The sequence below is a fragment of the Mustela nivalis genome, assembly GCF_964662115.1.
Source record: "Mustela nivalis genome assembly, chromosome: 11".
In the NCBI taxonomy this organism is placed as follows: Eukaryota; Metazoa; Chordata; class Mammalia; order Carnivora; family Mustelidae; genus Mustela; species Mustela nivalis.
Window position 1 is genome coordinate 23004695 of NC_139030.1, and position 16570 is coordinate 23021264.

General features: G+C 36.0%; 1 long non-coding RNA gene across 2 annotated transcripts in view; it reads right to left on the reverse strand.

The window, feature by feature from the left end:
* Nucleotides 1-7604: 7604 nt before the first annotated feature.
* LOC309844070 overlaps nt 7605-16570 on the reverse strand; it is a 40678-nt gene continuing 31712 nt past the window's right edge. For both annotated transcript variants that reach the window (XR_014300482.1, XR_014300483.1), the window contains exon 3: nt 7605-8010. This is a non-coding gene — a long non-coding RNA (uncharacterized lncRNA). The remainder of the gene's footprint in view (nt 8011-16570) is intronic.

Below are 16570 nucleotides of genomic sequence, written 5' to 3' on the forward strand. Positions count from 1 at the left end.
CCTAGATTCCTCTCCTGATGTGAAAACTTGCGAATGTTACTTAGTGTTTCTATGCTCAGTTTCTTCATCCCTTAAGTGGGCATAATATCCGCCTCCTAGTATCACTGTAAGGCTTAAATATGTCTCCAAAAAGCACTTAGCAGAGCATGTGGTATACATGAGCATCTCAGATAGTCTGAAGGAACAACTTCTGAGAATGAGGCTTTTCCAACCAATCTTCAAAGGGAGATTCACTAACCACCTAACTAAGCACTGCACTGGGTGTTTGGGGGATAGGGAAAGGGAAATGCCTATCTTCACCCAGTTAACGATGAGCAGTACGGTGGAATCAGAGATCAAGACATGTCGTCTCATGAGATTCTTCTAAGGCCAGTAAATGAAGGCTTCCGTTGTACCTTCTGTACTACACAGACTATGTACAGGGATAGACTCTGCCCAGTCGGATACGTTCAGGTGAGGAGCATCAGAAGAGAACATGGAAGAGGAAGACCATGTTTCCTGCATTCTTTCCTGTCCTTTTCTGTCTAGAACACGTATACCAATGCCAATACTTCAGGGACTTGATATATTGCATGAGTATACACAGAAAGATGGTCATTCCTTTTTTAAAAAAGATGTATTTATTAATTTGAGAGAGAGCATGGGCACACAAGTGGGGGGAGGGGCAGAGGGAAAGAGAGAGAGAATCCTGAGGGACTCCATGCTGAGCATGCAGCCAGGTGCAGGGTTTGATCTCACGACCCTGAGATCATGACCCGAGCCGAAACCAGGAGTCAGACACTTAACTGAGCCACTCAGGTGCCCTGAAAGATGGTCATTTTGCCTAGTGTCCTAAAGTTAAGGGCAGCAAAGTCCTGTGTGTGTGTGTGTGTGTGTGTGTGTGTGTGTATTGCTATCATACACACACATATGCCATCAAGTTATACTGAAATCTATTTTTACCCTAATAAGAAGTAAATTTGGAACAATGAAACTAAACTGTTTTTAAAATCTTCTTATTTGGGTGCCTGGGTGGCTCAGTGGGTTAAGCCGCTGCCTTTGGCTCAGGTCATGATCTCAGGGTCCTGGGATCGAGTCCCGCATCGGACTCTCTGCTCAGCAGGGAGCCTGCTTCTCTCTCTCTCTCTGCCTGCCTCTCTGCCTACTTGTGATAAATAAAATCTTCAAAAAAAAATTGTTAACTGAGATTTCAATATCGAGGATAAAAAAAAATCTTCTTATTTATCTTTAAATAATTTTAAATTTATTTTTAAGTGGAAGTTCTGAAATAATAAATGAAAAGTTTCCTTGAGGGGCATCTAAGTGGCTCAGTGGGTAAAGCCTCTGACTTTGGCTTGGGTCATGATCTCAGGGTCCTGTGACCGAGCCCCATATGGGGCTCTCTGCTCAGCAGGGAGCCTGCTTCCCCCTCTCTCTGCCTGCCTCTCTGCCGACTTGTGATCTCTGTCTGTCAAATAAATAAATAAAATCTTAAAAAAGAAAAAAAGAAAAAGTTCCTTGGTTATAAGCCACCCATATACAATGTACTTAAGATGTAAAAAAAGTCATGATTTTAGATGGACTAAATCTTTGTCTCTTTTAATCTTGTTTTAATAATAAATTTACTTAGGAACACGTTCATTGGAGAAAGCAATTCCTACAACTATAGTAAATATTTCTGAATTTGTAGTATCTAATACATTTTACCATTTTATTTTTGGATTTTACATAACTCTTTAACTATCATGCATGAATTCCTTGACAATAGGAAATATGGGGTAAAAAGCTATTTGCACATTAAAAATACAGAAAGGATGCCAAAACTCTAAGTTTTACTTTTACCTCTGATTCCCCCAACAGGATTAGAAAACATTCCCTCCAGGCCTATTAGACCTTCTTGAACAAACGGGAAAGATTAAGCCCTGAAGGGTCCTTCCTGGGTTTGCCATTCTCACTTAGGTGGCCGCATTGAGCAGGTCACTGGATTTTGGGTGTGGTTACAGTTTGCCCCCAGAGGCTTCTCTGTAAACCTCTTGAGCTGGAGGTCTACGTTGTGACTAGGAAACCTAGAACCTGCAAACATTATTGCACCTCATGTTTGCACAAGTTTAAAATTCATTATACCCCCAGGACTTCAGCATGCAGACTTTAAAGGCGGTGTGGCAAACCCAACCTCCACCCTGAGTTTACCCAGCTGAGGTTGAGTCTGAGCTTGTGGGGAGGCGGTCGCAGCTTGGGTAACAAGGCTATGGCAGACTGTACTATGGAAAGAACATTCTGTGGTACTCCTGTGTGTGTGTAAGTACCTCCCTCAGAGACAGTCACGGAGCTCTGTATTTGACAAGTCTTCGACCCTCGGCTCCATGTAAATGCCAAGGCAAGCACATTAATTCATTGTGACAAGATTGTCAGCTCAGTCCAGTTGGTGGGAGCTAAGGCCACATCCCAGCAGAGCTGGGAGTTAGTGAGCCCTGCCAGAGGCATGCAGAGGAGATTCACCCCAGAATCCATCATATTTTGTTCCTCTCTGCCTCACTGGGAAATTCTGAAAACTGAAGTTACATACAGTTTACATTTTAGAGAGAAACAGCTAGCTCAATTAAACTTAGGTTGGACTGGTTGGTAATATTTCTTTAGTACCTAATAAATGGCAAGCACTCTACTAAGATATATATATATATATATATATATATATATTACTTATTAATTGCACTGTAAAGTGGATAGAATTAATCCTTGATGAATCTGAGGCCTACAGAACTCAAACTTCCCAGGTTCCCACAGAGTAAAAATGAGTGTTGACATTCCCCTTGCATATGAAACCCCTCTTGTTTTCCCTTAGTTATGAAGGAACACAGCAGACAAATATACATAAACAAGAAAATTTTTAAAAAAGTAAATCCTAAACATATTTGACTGTTCTAATTTTTCTGCAGCCCATCAGTCTCCTCAGACACAATTTTCCGTTTGGTCTTCCATCTCCTACCCTCCCTGTGCGTTGTAGGAAATGATTCTGAGAGAGGCCTCATTTGGAGTATTAATAGGACGGATTTCTATCAGGAGCACTCAAAATGTGTTAGGAACTATCATTTTCCCTTTGTTTTGGATGAGATCATCCAGGTGATAACAAGCTTATCAAATAAAATAAGAAAAGAGATGAGGAAATGGGCGCAATAAGTGTTAAAAGTAACCAGTGGGAGGAAGTGGCAGTCAGTGGAATATATTATGCCACCCATAAGATTGAGGAAGACGACTGTGTAATAACTCCTATTACATGTCATATATTAGTTATGACAAAATTTCTTAGTTTCCTCTACCAACAACTTGGATGAAAATTTCATTTCTATTTTGTGATTTTCTTTTAAAATTCCTACAACCAATAGAAAGGGATCAATGACTCCTTTGTCAAGCTTCTGTGAATGAGTCTAGTAAGTCAAAAGGATTGTTTCGAAGGAGACTCTATGTTTTTCCACTCATTGGCGTGGATTAAAGGTGAAACTCAATTGTCTCATTATGATGCACTTCTCTCTCTTATAATGAGAACGTGATGATGAGGGGAGATGCATTAGCACATGACAAGGACCAGAATGTATCATAAAATATTAGCTAATGCTTTCCTTCTGGTAAAAATGTTGGGAACGGTTTCTCATTTATTTACGAAATAGGCTACCTTAGTTTCAAGGCCTTATGACTCAGGGTCTATAATTTACATAGAACCAGTTCAAAGCTAAGGTGTTTACTGCTGCTAACGCCATTAATTTTTTTGGATGATTAAAAACAAGAGCTAAGGATTAGCAGTAATTAAATGTCTCTTAGAAAAGGTCAGTGGTACAAGGAAATGGTTAATTACACTGAAAGAACAAGAAGAAAGTTGAAGAGAATGTATTTTTTCAACTACAAATCTGACTAAAAGCCATCCAAGCTGGGAGATTTACTAATTCATAGCAATCAAGTAGTTAATTAGAAGTCTGTAATTATCTTTGCCACTTCATTAAGAACTCTGTACAGATTTCCCAGTATAATTTGTTGGAAACCCTACTTACCTTGGTTATTGGGATTTTATGAGGAAACTGCTTTCAATATATTAAAGGAGTGTCTCATTAAAACTTTGTTCAGCCATCCATGGAAACACAAGTTGATTCCTAAATGTCTAATAGTTCTGGGCTTACAGACGAAGTGTGACTTAAAGGACACGGGATAGCATAAGTAACTTTCTAGTTCCCAGTCACCAGAGTGGGTATTCCCCCCTGCACAGGTATGACCTTATGACTTACTTACACAAGTATTCATTCTTACTAGCTGTGGCACTGTTCTGATTGGCCAGTGTCCATGCTGTACTATTTTTTATACATTACAGACATCACTTGTTCTGCTAATGGGTGACTACCCTTAGGGAAATCTAGAACCACAGCAAGATAATGACACCAGGTCACCTATCTTGGCAGTAACATAAGAACGCAACCCAACTTCTATCTCCGACTATAACAGCCCAACCTATGAAGATAAGTCCCCTCAAAAAAAGGTCAAAAGACTAAAAGGTCTACTTTTTTGCAGTTTACTTGTCAGACTGGCCCTGTGACTATTATTTACATTGTCAGCAAGTTTTCTCGGAGTGTTTGCAAATGTAGAGGCTTCAAGGATGTTTGGGTGGCTCAGTTGGTTAAGGGACGGCCTTCAGCTCAGGTCAGGATCCTGGAGTCCCAGAATCAAGTCCTACCTTGGGCTCCAGCTCTGTGAGGACTCTGCTTCTCCCTCTGACCTCCCCTCTCATGCTCTCTCACTCTTTCTCAAATAAATAAAGAAAATCTTTAAAGAAAAATGTAGAGGCTACACTGCTATAAATAGATAAGCAGCAAAACAGGAATACCAACCTCATCAGGTGATTGGAGAGAATAAAGTAATGGATGTGTGTCACCTCTAACTCTAGCATAGAGTAAATGTTTTATAAATGGTGCAGAGCATGAGCAGAGGCATTTCTCTTTGTTCCTCAGACAGAATACAATCTAATTTTTAATAATATATATTTATTCACTAAAACAAATGATCTATGATTTCTTAAGGAACTCATTATACATTAAGGGTGTTCTGAAATTTTTGCAGTTATAAACACACTCTTGAATGAATATCTGAATGCATAACACTGTTTCTGCCTTGTGGGCTATTCTTCATTCTAGATTTTGCCAACTGGATTGGCTGCATCACTGGGGTGAACTTTTTATAACACCTTATCACAAAAAGTTGCCCTCTCCTTATTTACCCTCCACTTATTGATAATGTCGAACTACACCTGTACCTGACTTTAAGTTTAGAGATTTGTCATATTTGTAAAAGAGATTAACAAGGGTTTTTTTTTTTTTTTTTTTTTTTGACAGACAGAGATCACAAGTAGGCAGAGAGGCAGGCAGAGAGAGAGGAGGAAGCAGGCTCCCCGCCGAGCAGAGAGCCCGATGCGGGGCTCGAACCCAGGACCCTGGGTGACCTGAGCCGAAAGCAGAGGCTTTAACCCACTGAGCCACCCAGCCCCCCCTCTTTTTTTTTTTGGTGGAACTGGCTCGCCTGAGGTCCCATGGCCAGTGGGCAGAGGAGAGGACCGGAAGCCAGGTGGGAGCTGAATTGGCCGTTAGGGTCATCTCTTTCAGTGTCCTCAGCCTTGACCCAGTGTTGGAGGAATCACCTGGAAGCTCCTGAAAGCTACTCAGGGCTGCGTTCTGCTGAGATGCATTCTATCCAAACACTGAGGGAAAAAGGCATCCCCGGGGGGGATTGCCATGCAGCAGGGAGGGAGAACCCCAGGCAAGGAGAAGGTGAGGATGGGGGAGATGCTCCCTGCAAGAGATCCATGGCCACAAGTGGGCGTCACAAGGCCCATACAAGAGTACTGCATACGCATGTCATAAATGTGGGAAAAAATGATGCAGAAACTAAACACCATAGAATTCCAGACTTCAGGTAGGAATTGAAACCAGAATTGAGAATTCAAGGAATAATTTATATCATTTCATCAGAAAAAAAGACAAGGGCAGGAATACACACTAGTATACTTGCAGACAATAAGCAGATAAATTTTGCCAGAATGAACGGTTCCTTCATATGCAGAAATAACAGGGCATCAATGGAGAATGAAAAGTAGGTACAGACAGATAGGAAAGTACCTTCAGTATCAACTAAGACAACTTGGCTTTATTTTCCAGGTGATTGGATAATAATGAAAAATCAAGATTTCTGAGTATGAGACTGACATGCAAAAAGGCATTATGAAAATCTGATTTTTAGTTTATAAGTGGAATGTGGATTTTAAGTGGTTAAAAATGCTGGAAGCCCTTGATTTGTCATTAATAATTTAAAAGTGATTTGCTATGCAAAAGAGAAATATTTGAAAGGAATAACTGTAGTTCTTATTTTATGTATTAAGAATATTGGATTAAATATAATATTTTAAAAATTGACATGGAAAATAAACAAATACCCATATATAACATTTTTAGTACGTACTGTGTATCAGGTGCTGGGTGAAGTGCTTTACATTTTTTATGTCATTTAACCTCCCCCCAAAACCTTTATGGTAGAAATTATGGTTATCTCAACTTTATAGAAGAGGAAATAGCAGTTTAGAAAGGACAAGTACCTTATTTCATACAGTTAATAAGTGACACAGCCAGGATTTAAACCTGGTTCTCCTGGCTCTAGAGTATATACATTATCTTCCTTCAAGTCTAGACTCATTCTTGACAAATATGATTTATTGATTAAAAGAACCAAGGCAAAGGTTGGTTCCAGGGGAAATGGAAATGAGAAACAGCTATAAGATAAATTACTAAACTGAGTTCCAGAAGAGAGAAGATGTCAGAACAACTTCAGGTGTTTGACTATGGGATCCAAGGAGAGCAGTAGGACCACTAACAGAAATCGTAAAATTGAGAGAACACACTAGGTCTCAGTAATTAAGTGAGTTTTTCCTTAAAAAGAAATAAAACAGTATGGGTTTATTTTAGTGCAAAGTTCAAGATTTAGGATTACATCCCTTGAGCCCAGCAATTCCCAAAATAATGTAACTAGATGTTAAATAAGGTGTCGCCAGATGGTGGCTTGACCATATTTTCCCTTCTTCCTAAGATAAGAACACACAGCAATAACTAAACATACCATTTGGTGAAGTAGCTCAACTACTGTGGGCATTGGTGCTCTGGCTCAAAGTCCAACTTCAATCATTTAAAATTTCCCCTACCAATGAAATAGTTCATCTACTTTTCCCTTAGGTATTCCTGCCAATTAACAACCCCCATTAATGTAAGCCAAAACCCGCAACAGCTCTTCAACTGCCTTGTACTTAAAAATGTGAACAGAAAACCTAGAATCCATAGTCATGCAAGAAGAGTTGACAAAATGCTACAAAAGCAAAAGTAAACAAAAAATGAAGGTAGGTTGAAAGGGCAGACAGGTGGCTAAAGAAAATAGTTCCTTCAAAGAATAGGATGTAAAATAAAAATTTTTAAAAAATTAATGCTTTTGCTGTCCTCAGAGAGCCCAGAAGATACTGAATTTATGAAACCAGCATTATAGACCTTACAAGTCATCACTTCTAATGTCTTTTGTTGATAGTGTTTATTAAAAAGAGAACTATTTCAGATTGTTGAATCACTGTCTTGCACACCTAAAACTAGCACTCTGTGTTAATTATACTGGAGTTACAATTTTAAAAAAGAAATTAAAAATATCTGGATGAAGGATGGTGGCCTGAGGACTTTTGATATGAAAATTACAATCTTAATTGTCAGAATTTTTTAGAAAATATTACTGAACAACTGTAACTGTGACCCAGTGGAGGACATAGTTTTGATTTAAAGCATTTCTCTTTATCACAAATTACATCCCTAGGAGTGTTCACAGCCCTTCAAATAAGGCTGTAATTACAGGAATCTCAGTGCCACCAACCGCTTGCGAAGCCCTGGAATGTGTTCTATGATCCTAGTAGGTCCCTTGTAGAGGCTCCACATCTGACAGAATGAAGAACAGCAGTTGTTCCCAGGCAATCTGTAAAGGTACAATAAGGTATAAATAATATTCTCACAAAGGACACACAGTTCACTGACAGTCACTCGTTTTGGACAATTAATCTAGAAAGTGAATTTCCTCTCCATCTCCAAGTCTTTGTAGCAGTGGTATAAAAATCTAGATATGGCATTTGGAGATGAGGATTCAGATTACAGCTGCTTACCCTAAACAAGTCAATCACGACTCAATATGTAGTTTCTACCTCAAACATAAACACAACAATATCTGTGGCATAACTTATTAAAAAATAAAATAAAGATTTAAAATCACCATTTATCATGGTGTTTAGCATATAGAAACACTATTATATTGAAGGAATTTTTTTAGATAGGTATAAACTAAAATTTCTACATAAAAATCAAAGGTCATTATATATCAATTTATTATCATGAAAAGCTTGCCCATCATGTGTATAGAGTATTGTGTCCAATACCAAACAGACCAAGCTTTATTGGAAAATCTTTGTGTAACCCAAACCATCTCTTTTCTATAAGAAAGTAGATATTGATTTTGAGCAGACAACTCCCAAACAAGTAAAAACAAATACACAACAAAAAACATACAGTTCTCACAAGAGAAAGTGAGATTTTCATAATACGAACCCAAATTTTATCCCTAAGTTTACCATATTTGGACAATAATTATTTTATTTTCTCAAGTGCAAAATAAAGACATTAAAAATGATTTCAAAGATCTATAAATCTTTGGAATTCAAACTCTAAACATGTCTAATAGTCATTCAACCTGTACCGTCATCTAAATTGCATTGGTTCAAATCAAAGACTATATTCTTTCCAGTTTTTTTTTTATGATTCCTATGAATATTTTTGTAATAGCAAATCTACATTTTCAACACAATTATAATCTCTTGATTAATTATACAGACAAAATACTGATGATCTTTATAAAATTTTACCTACTTTATAGACTCAGTGATGGCATAGCAAATGTACTAACACAATTAGAAACAAATTTATTTTTTTATTTATTGAATATTCTTGATACTATTGAATATTGATAATATTGAATATTGAGTAATTTATTTATTGAATATTCTTGGTAAAGTTTCTCAAGATGTTAAACATGGTTACCACATGACCCAGCAAGTCTACTATATACTCAAGAAAAGTATAATCATATGTCTACTCAAAAACTCGTACATTATGGTCATAGTGGTATTTATAATAGTTGAAAAGTAGAAATGACACAAATTCCCACCAACTGATGAATAAATAAATACAAGGTATATTCATACAGTGGAATGTTATTTGGCAATAAAAAGTGATACAGTACAGACACATGCTACAACAGGATGAACCTTGGAAACGTTTTGATGTTGATAATAAGTTTATGATTTCATTGAAGTGAAATTTCCAGAATAAGCAAATATACACAGACAGAAAGTAGATTAATGATTGTCTAGGGCCAAGGAGGAATGGGGAGTGACTACTACTAGGCATGACAATTTGACAATATCTATCAAAAATTTTAAAGAACATATTTTCTTGACTCAACCATCTCCTTTCAGAGATCTATCCCAAAGTAAGAGTATAATTAAACATATATGAGGAAGTTATTATTGCATTATTTGCTACAGTGAGAAAATAGATTAATTCTGTGGAATATTATGCAGCACTTACAAATTATAATAATATGTAAGACTTGGAAAGTGACCCAAGGCATCTATAGTTGACCAGACAAACAGATGATTTGAGATAGAGATATTCCTTTTATATGATAATACGTATATGATATAGAGCAATATACATACAGAGACATGCCTTTAGGTAACATACAAATATAAGACATTTTTGTAACATATGTGACACATAACTATACATACAATATGATTCTATTAATGTTAAAAACAAAAATTAGATCGATAATCTGAAAGGAAGCTTAGCTGATTGTCAAAGAGGTTATTTCTGGGGACCGAAGCAAGACTGGGAAGTAACAAAGAGGGCTTTTTTACATTTTACTCTGTATACTTTACATTATTTGAAATAATATTTTCGTATTATTATGGAGCAGTCATATATTCATTTATTACTTATGTCATTAAAAAGGACTAATGTTTTTAAATAACCATAGGAAAAATCCTTTGCCTATGGAAAAGCATTTTTTTATAAAGCAAATAAATTACCCCAACATGCTAAAAACATCCAAGCAAGCAGGTAAACCTCCTGGTTTCACTCAGTGGACATCAGGTTCCAGGAGGTGTAGAGAGTTAAAGGGTGGGGGAACTAGACTGAAGAAGAGGATTAGCAAGACTAAGGTCAGCCCAGTTGTTAGAGAAACATCAGGATCAAGTGTACTAAGAAGGGAATAGATTAGTTGAATCCCATTTTTTTTTAATTTTTTATTTTTTTAAATTGAAAGAGAGCATGAGCAGGGAAGAGGAGAGGGAGAGAGAGAGACTATTAAGCAGGCTCTATACCCTTTGAAGAGCCCAATGTGGGGCTTAAACTCACACCCCTGAGATCATGACCTGAGTGGAAATCAAGAGTCAGATACTTAACTTACTGAGCCACCCAGAAGCCCCCGCTGAATCCTATTTTCATGATTTGATTTTTTTTTTTTTTAATTCTTGCTCATGGCTTTTTAAAAAATTTAATTTGTGTGTGTGTGTGTTCCAAGATTCATTGTTTATGCATCACACCCAGTGCTCCATGCAATAGGTGACCTCCATAATACCCACCACCAGGCTCACCCAACCTCCCAGCCCCTCACCCCTCCAAAACCCTCGGTTTGTTTCTCAGAGTCCACAGTCTCTCATGGTTTGTTTCCCCCTCCTATTTCCTCCAACTCACTTAGACTTGCCAGTTAGAAAAGTGTAACTTATTCTCATCCTTGCCACTTTCATTTGAAAACTTTTGTAGGACACAGAGCATGACAGACGATTATATGAGTCATGGTCCTGGGCAAGAAGCAAATGGTACTGTGAGCAGGATCACTAACTGAAAGAATTTAATGAAGGGACGATTTGGAAAGCTAGAGGCTGAGTTAAGGGAAATGAAAAGGTGAATGAAGCGAAAGAATACAAGAGTATAAAGCCATTACCCCCTCAGGGCCTGAAGGGAGGGGAGAACCAGTAGCCAAAACCTGTAAGGGCTAACGCTAGAAAGAGCAACCACCTGACAGGAGCTGCTGCAGATGAAGACACACAGACACTGCCCAACTGCAATAGTCAGCCTGAGGATTATGGAACGTTTTCTCCTCCTGCTCTCTGACCTTTGGCCCATGATCTCTTTTGACCATAACCCTTTGGCCAATGCTCTCTTTTGACCCTATACAAAGGGCAGGTGATACAGGAACAGAGCAACCAATGCTAGTGCCTCCTTGAAATATAAGGTATTTGTGCTTTTGAAAGGAACTCTATTTAAGACATCACTGTTCTTCTGGTTATGCCTTACTTCACCATTGTCATGTAAATATCACAGGAAACAATATGCAAAGTGAAGTACACTTAACTATTCAACCGTACTGGAAATGTATTTATAAGATTCAAGCAAAGGCTCTGCAACAACTAGAATTCACATGTCTATTCCAGAGAGTATAATTAGAAACCATAAAGTGATTCTCCCATCTTTGTCATAAGGCTGAAACAATTTTCAGCTGTCCCATTATTCCCTGTGATAAAGAAGATAATATGTAAGCCATAGTTATACTTCGCAAGGTTTTTTTGTTTGTTGTTGTTGTTATTTTTTGGCAGAAAGAATTTACTAGATTTGAAATTCAAATAATGTCTGTATGATAAGCCAAGAGCCACTCTTCAGGAATCCTACATTTCAGTCAGGAGCATACTAAGTGAATGTCATTTCTTTTGGATTTGAGTAAATGAAATTTTGAAAAGTAATTCATTCCATTGATTAATCCCCAAACCACCCTTTCTATTATAAACCCCCAAATCCTTCTGTATGACTTTAAACAGGTTAAAAATTAATATTGAATAACTGAGATTCAGAAAGTCTTCTCTCAACTCGAGTTTCCTTTGCAAATAATAAGTAACTGCTTCAAGGAGAAGAAATCGCAGCTTCAGATGTGCAACAATGTGAGCATGTCTGTGGTGTCTGAAGAATGGCCAAAGGCCAGAGTCAACTACCGTAGAGGGAGGAAGGGGAAAATAGAGAATAGCACATGTGATAAACAAATCATGTAGTCTTGTTAGCCAAAGCAACAACTTTGGTTTTTATTCTGGGTGGAAAGAGCAGATGCTTTAAATGCTCTTGCCCCTTTCTGCCTGTTTTAACTATAACTTCTGGCATGTGTCATGAGAAGAGTGGACCCCAGAGAGTTGCTGCTCCTTCAACATGGGTCCCAGAGCTGTCCTACGCATTGTTATAATTTCTTGCAATGGTAAATCTTGAGTATTTCGGGGTTGATTTGTTGTTGCAGCCTAAACACTAGACTAGGAGCTTCATGTGTGCATATTATGTCTGTTTTGGGATCAACAACTGTCTACACACTGCTGGATGGTTCCTATCAAAAACAGGTGCTCAGGGGCGCCTGGGTGGCTCAGTGGGTTAGGCCTCGGCCTTCAGCTCAGCTCGTGATCCCAGGGTCCTGGGATTGAGGCCCCCTATTGGGCGCTCTGCTTGGTGGGAAGCCTACTTCTCCCTCTTCCACACCCGCTGCTTGTGTTCCCTCTCTTGCTGTGTCTGTCTCTGTCAAATAAATAAATAAAATCTTAAAAAAAAATAGGTGCTCAGAAAATCAGGGTGGTGTGCATAAAAATCTAGCTCTGGAGATTCTAGAATTGTAAAAGTGCTTGAGCCAGACCTTAAGTTTTTGAGCCAGAATAGAATCTCTGTGTGTTTAACTCAAGTACTTGTATTAAATATTACTATCAATATTAGAGAAGAAATATATGTTCTTCATTTTTTAAAAAATGCATTAACACACAGGATATGAAATAATTCTCCTGAATTAATCTTCCCATTTGTTACTGGTTTGTGTGTATACTCTATATTTTTATTATTATACATGTGTGTCTATATACATGCATATATCTATATGAATATATTTACACACACATATATATTTACATAAATGACATTATGCCCATATGTATTGATTTGCAACTTATTTTATCACATAAATTGAAAACATGTTTTTGTTGGTCTTCTTATCCTTTCTTAAAGCTGCATAGTATTTCTTGATATATTTATACCATTATGTTCTTAACCAATCTATTGATATTTACTTTTTAGTTTCTAAACATTTTCTTACAAATATGCAAATAAACACCTACATATATACATGTCACACAAATTTGTAGAAATAGAAATGCTGGGCTCCAGACATGCATAATGTATATGTTGATAGTGACAGATTGCTCTCCAAAAGGTTGTTACAACTTTCCATATATATTTTTAAAAATCTTCATAGGTGATAATAATGCAGTCTTTTGGTTAAAACCACTGAATTAAATAGAAAAAGAGAGAGGGAGCTCGGAGTTAGAAAACCAATCTAATCATGTCATGGCTAACCAGGGAAAAAGAAAATACCACCTTGGTCAGTCATCATTAGTTTTCCCGGAAATAGATTTCAGTTTAGTAAATTTTCTCCTTGTAATTTTTTGTACATCTGAATAATTTTTACCCTTAAATATTAACAGTAACAAATGAAGGTATTCTTACTGGATTCCTTCAATTCTTCTTAGCTTTTGAAAGAGCACCTAAATACAATTATTTTTATATCCAAATAGATTTTAAATCTTTGCCTTTCAGTTAAAAAAAAAAAAATCTTTGCCTTTCATTCATATTATATGCCTCAAAGTTTCAGGTTACTATCTTCTTTCAAAAAAACATTTAAAATTAGTAACACAAGTCCAGGTAATGACAAAAGGAAATGAGCTGATCACTTTTGTTAGAAGTACAAACCTGCAAAGAAAATGACAAGATGTTTTCATTGATGACATTTTATATTTGTTAAATCTGGAATATTCGATTTTTGTTGAAAGGACAGTACATTGAATTAAATCTCGCCATCTAAATACCATGATAACCTTGGAGTAATAATTAAATCTGCATTAGCCAATATTTCTAGATGTGAACATCTTATAAAATGGTATTGAGGGATAGACTGAGAAGGGTCAAAAACATGATAAATTATTCAAAAACACGATAAATTATTCAACTAGGCAGGCTGAATATGGGAAATTAAATGACAACTTGATTATCAAAAAATCATTATAAAGTGAACATTTCCCCCAGACTAGCATGGCTTACTTTTCCTTCTCTTTTTATTTACTCTGACAAGCTGCAATGTGCTGTTTAATACAACTTAATGGACTACATGAAATCAGATCAAAGAGCTTATCAACAATTCTACTGACTCTATCTCAAGTTTTATCAAGTCATAATAACATGTTCCAGTCTTGTTAAATATCTATTTAACAACTTTTAAAAATTCTGAAAACACTGGAAAATTTAAAAAATAAGGCTCTATATATTTTCTTATTACTATTATTAATATTCTATTAAGTCATTAATTTAATCACAAATTCAGAATTTAATTAACATAAAAAACTAAAATAACTATATTAATTTAGAAACTCCTCATGAAGAAGGATTTTGAAAAGATGATGGCCCCCTAATTTCAATATGTGTAAATATATATAATATGTGTAAACACATATTATTAAAAATCTCATACAGACTAACTATGAAAAGAAAATATCCCAGACTGAACACTCACAGAGAGGTAAAAGTCAGAAAATACCAGAACTTCCAGTTATATCCTAGTGGGCAAATAAATAAGCCAGACCATTAGAGTTAGATATGGAATCCTTGCATTTGTGGCAAGTCAGGTGTGGACAGCACAGAAGACAGGAAATGCATGAGATTCTCATAGGAGAACATAGATGACACTAATTATGGTTGACTCTCATAAGAAAGCCAGTGAGTGGATAAATATGACAAATAGATCTGAAATCTGGCATATCAGAGCACTCTCTACCAGAAAGTGAAAAGAAAAGAAAAAAGGAGTGGAATTTGTGAAGGACCAGAGAAGACAAACCAGGGGAGGTTTTTTCTGTTTTGTTTTGTTTTGTTTTTTAATTAAATGATGAAAGGAAGCTAGGAAGCAGTTCAGGAGAGGGTCCTGAAGTATGACTATTTTGAACAAGGAAAAGAAGTATAAATGCTTTCAATTATAAACTTGAAAACTCATAGCCAGCAGATATGTGAAATAAAGTCCGACTCTAAAAGAGTCATAGATAAATGAACAAGCTCATCCCAGAAGAAAAGGAAAAGTTACAAGATGATCAAGGGAAAATAGGTACAACTAAAAATTCAATTGGAGTATAAATAATGGAAATAAGAGCAAAAGAAGTGAAGCCAAAACACATAAAAAAATTAGAAAAGTCCAATGAAAGTGGTAGAGTGGCAAAAGAGTTTTAACATATATATAAAATTGGAATTTATGAAAAAGAAAAAATAGAAACAGAACCAATATTTAAATCTGTAATTCAAGAAAAGTTTCCTGAAAAAAAATCTTGAATTATTAACTCCTAGATATTTCTTAATTCAATTATTAGACTTTAAAATGAATAAATACTCTGAACTTCAAGTTAAAAAAAAATCACATCACTTAAAAATAGAAGAAAATTAGTTGAAATTAGACTCCAACGAAAATATGGAAAGTAATACAAAAGAGAAATATTTTCAAGAAACTCAATAAAAATTACCTAATTATTTTATATTCAACTCAGTTTTCTTTACAATATCAGGCTATGGAAATAAAAAGAACAGTTATAAACCCTTAGGAATCTATGAATATTTTTTCAGACATTTAATTTGCAGAAGTTAACCGCAGATAACTAGTAGATAACTTTTTCCCTCTAAGAGATGATTAAGGAAAGTGGCAAAGTCGTTGGTGGAAAGAACTATAAATTTAATTTTAGATCTAAGACTCAAAGGTGGGTAATCATGAAAGAATAACATGGAAATGCAGTGTGCTCAGACATAAACATGTAAATTTAAAATATGGAAAAAGAAAAATAAGAGAGGAGTAAAATAAAGTAAAATAAAGTCATTGGGATATATATCATGTATATATATTTCAAACCTTATAGAAAAATGACCTCAGAATCATTCAGACCTGCATGTGAAAGCTTAAATTCTAAGAGGAAAACTATATATAAATTTTCATGGCTTTGTATTAGGGAATGGCTTCTCAGATATAACACTAAAATCTGAAGTAATAAAAGAATTGATAAAATATATTCATCAAAATTAAAACCTTTTAGGAATAGTGAAAAGACTTGTGGAATCACTATGTCCTACACCTGAAATTAATATAACATTATGTGTCATATATATATATATATATATATATATATATATATATATATATACACACATATACATATACACATATATATTATTCAATAAACAAAAAACGTTTTAGGGGTTTCAGTTCAACATGATGATGTTGGAAGATCCTGAACTCACCTTCTCCTATGGACACAATGAGTCTACTGCTACATACGGAATAATTTCCTCTCTAAAAAATGTGAAGTCTGGCTGAGTGATGA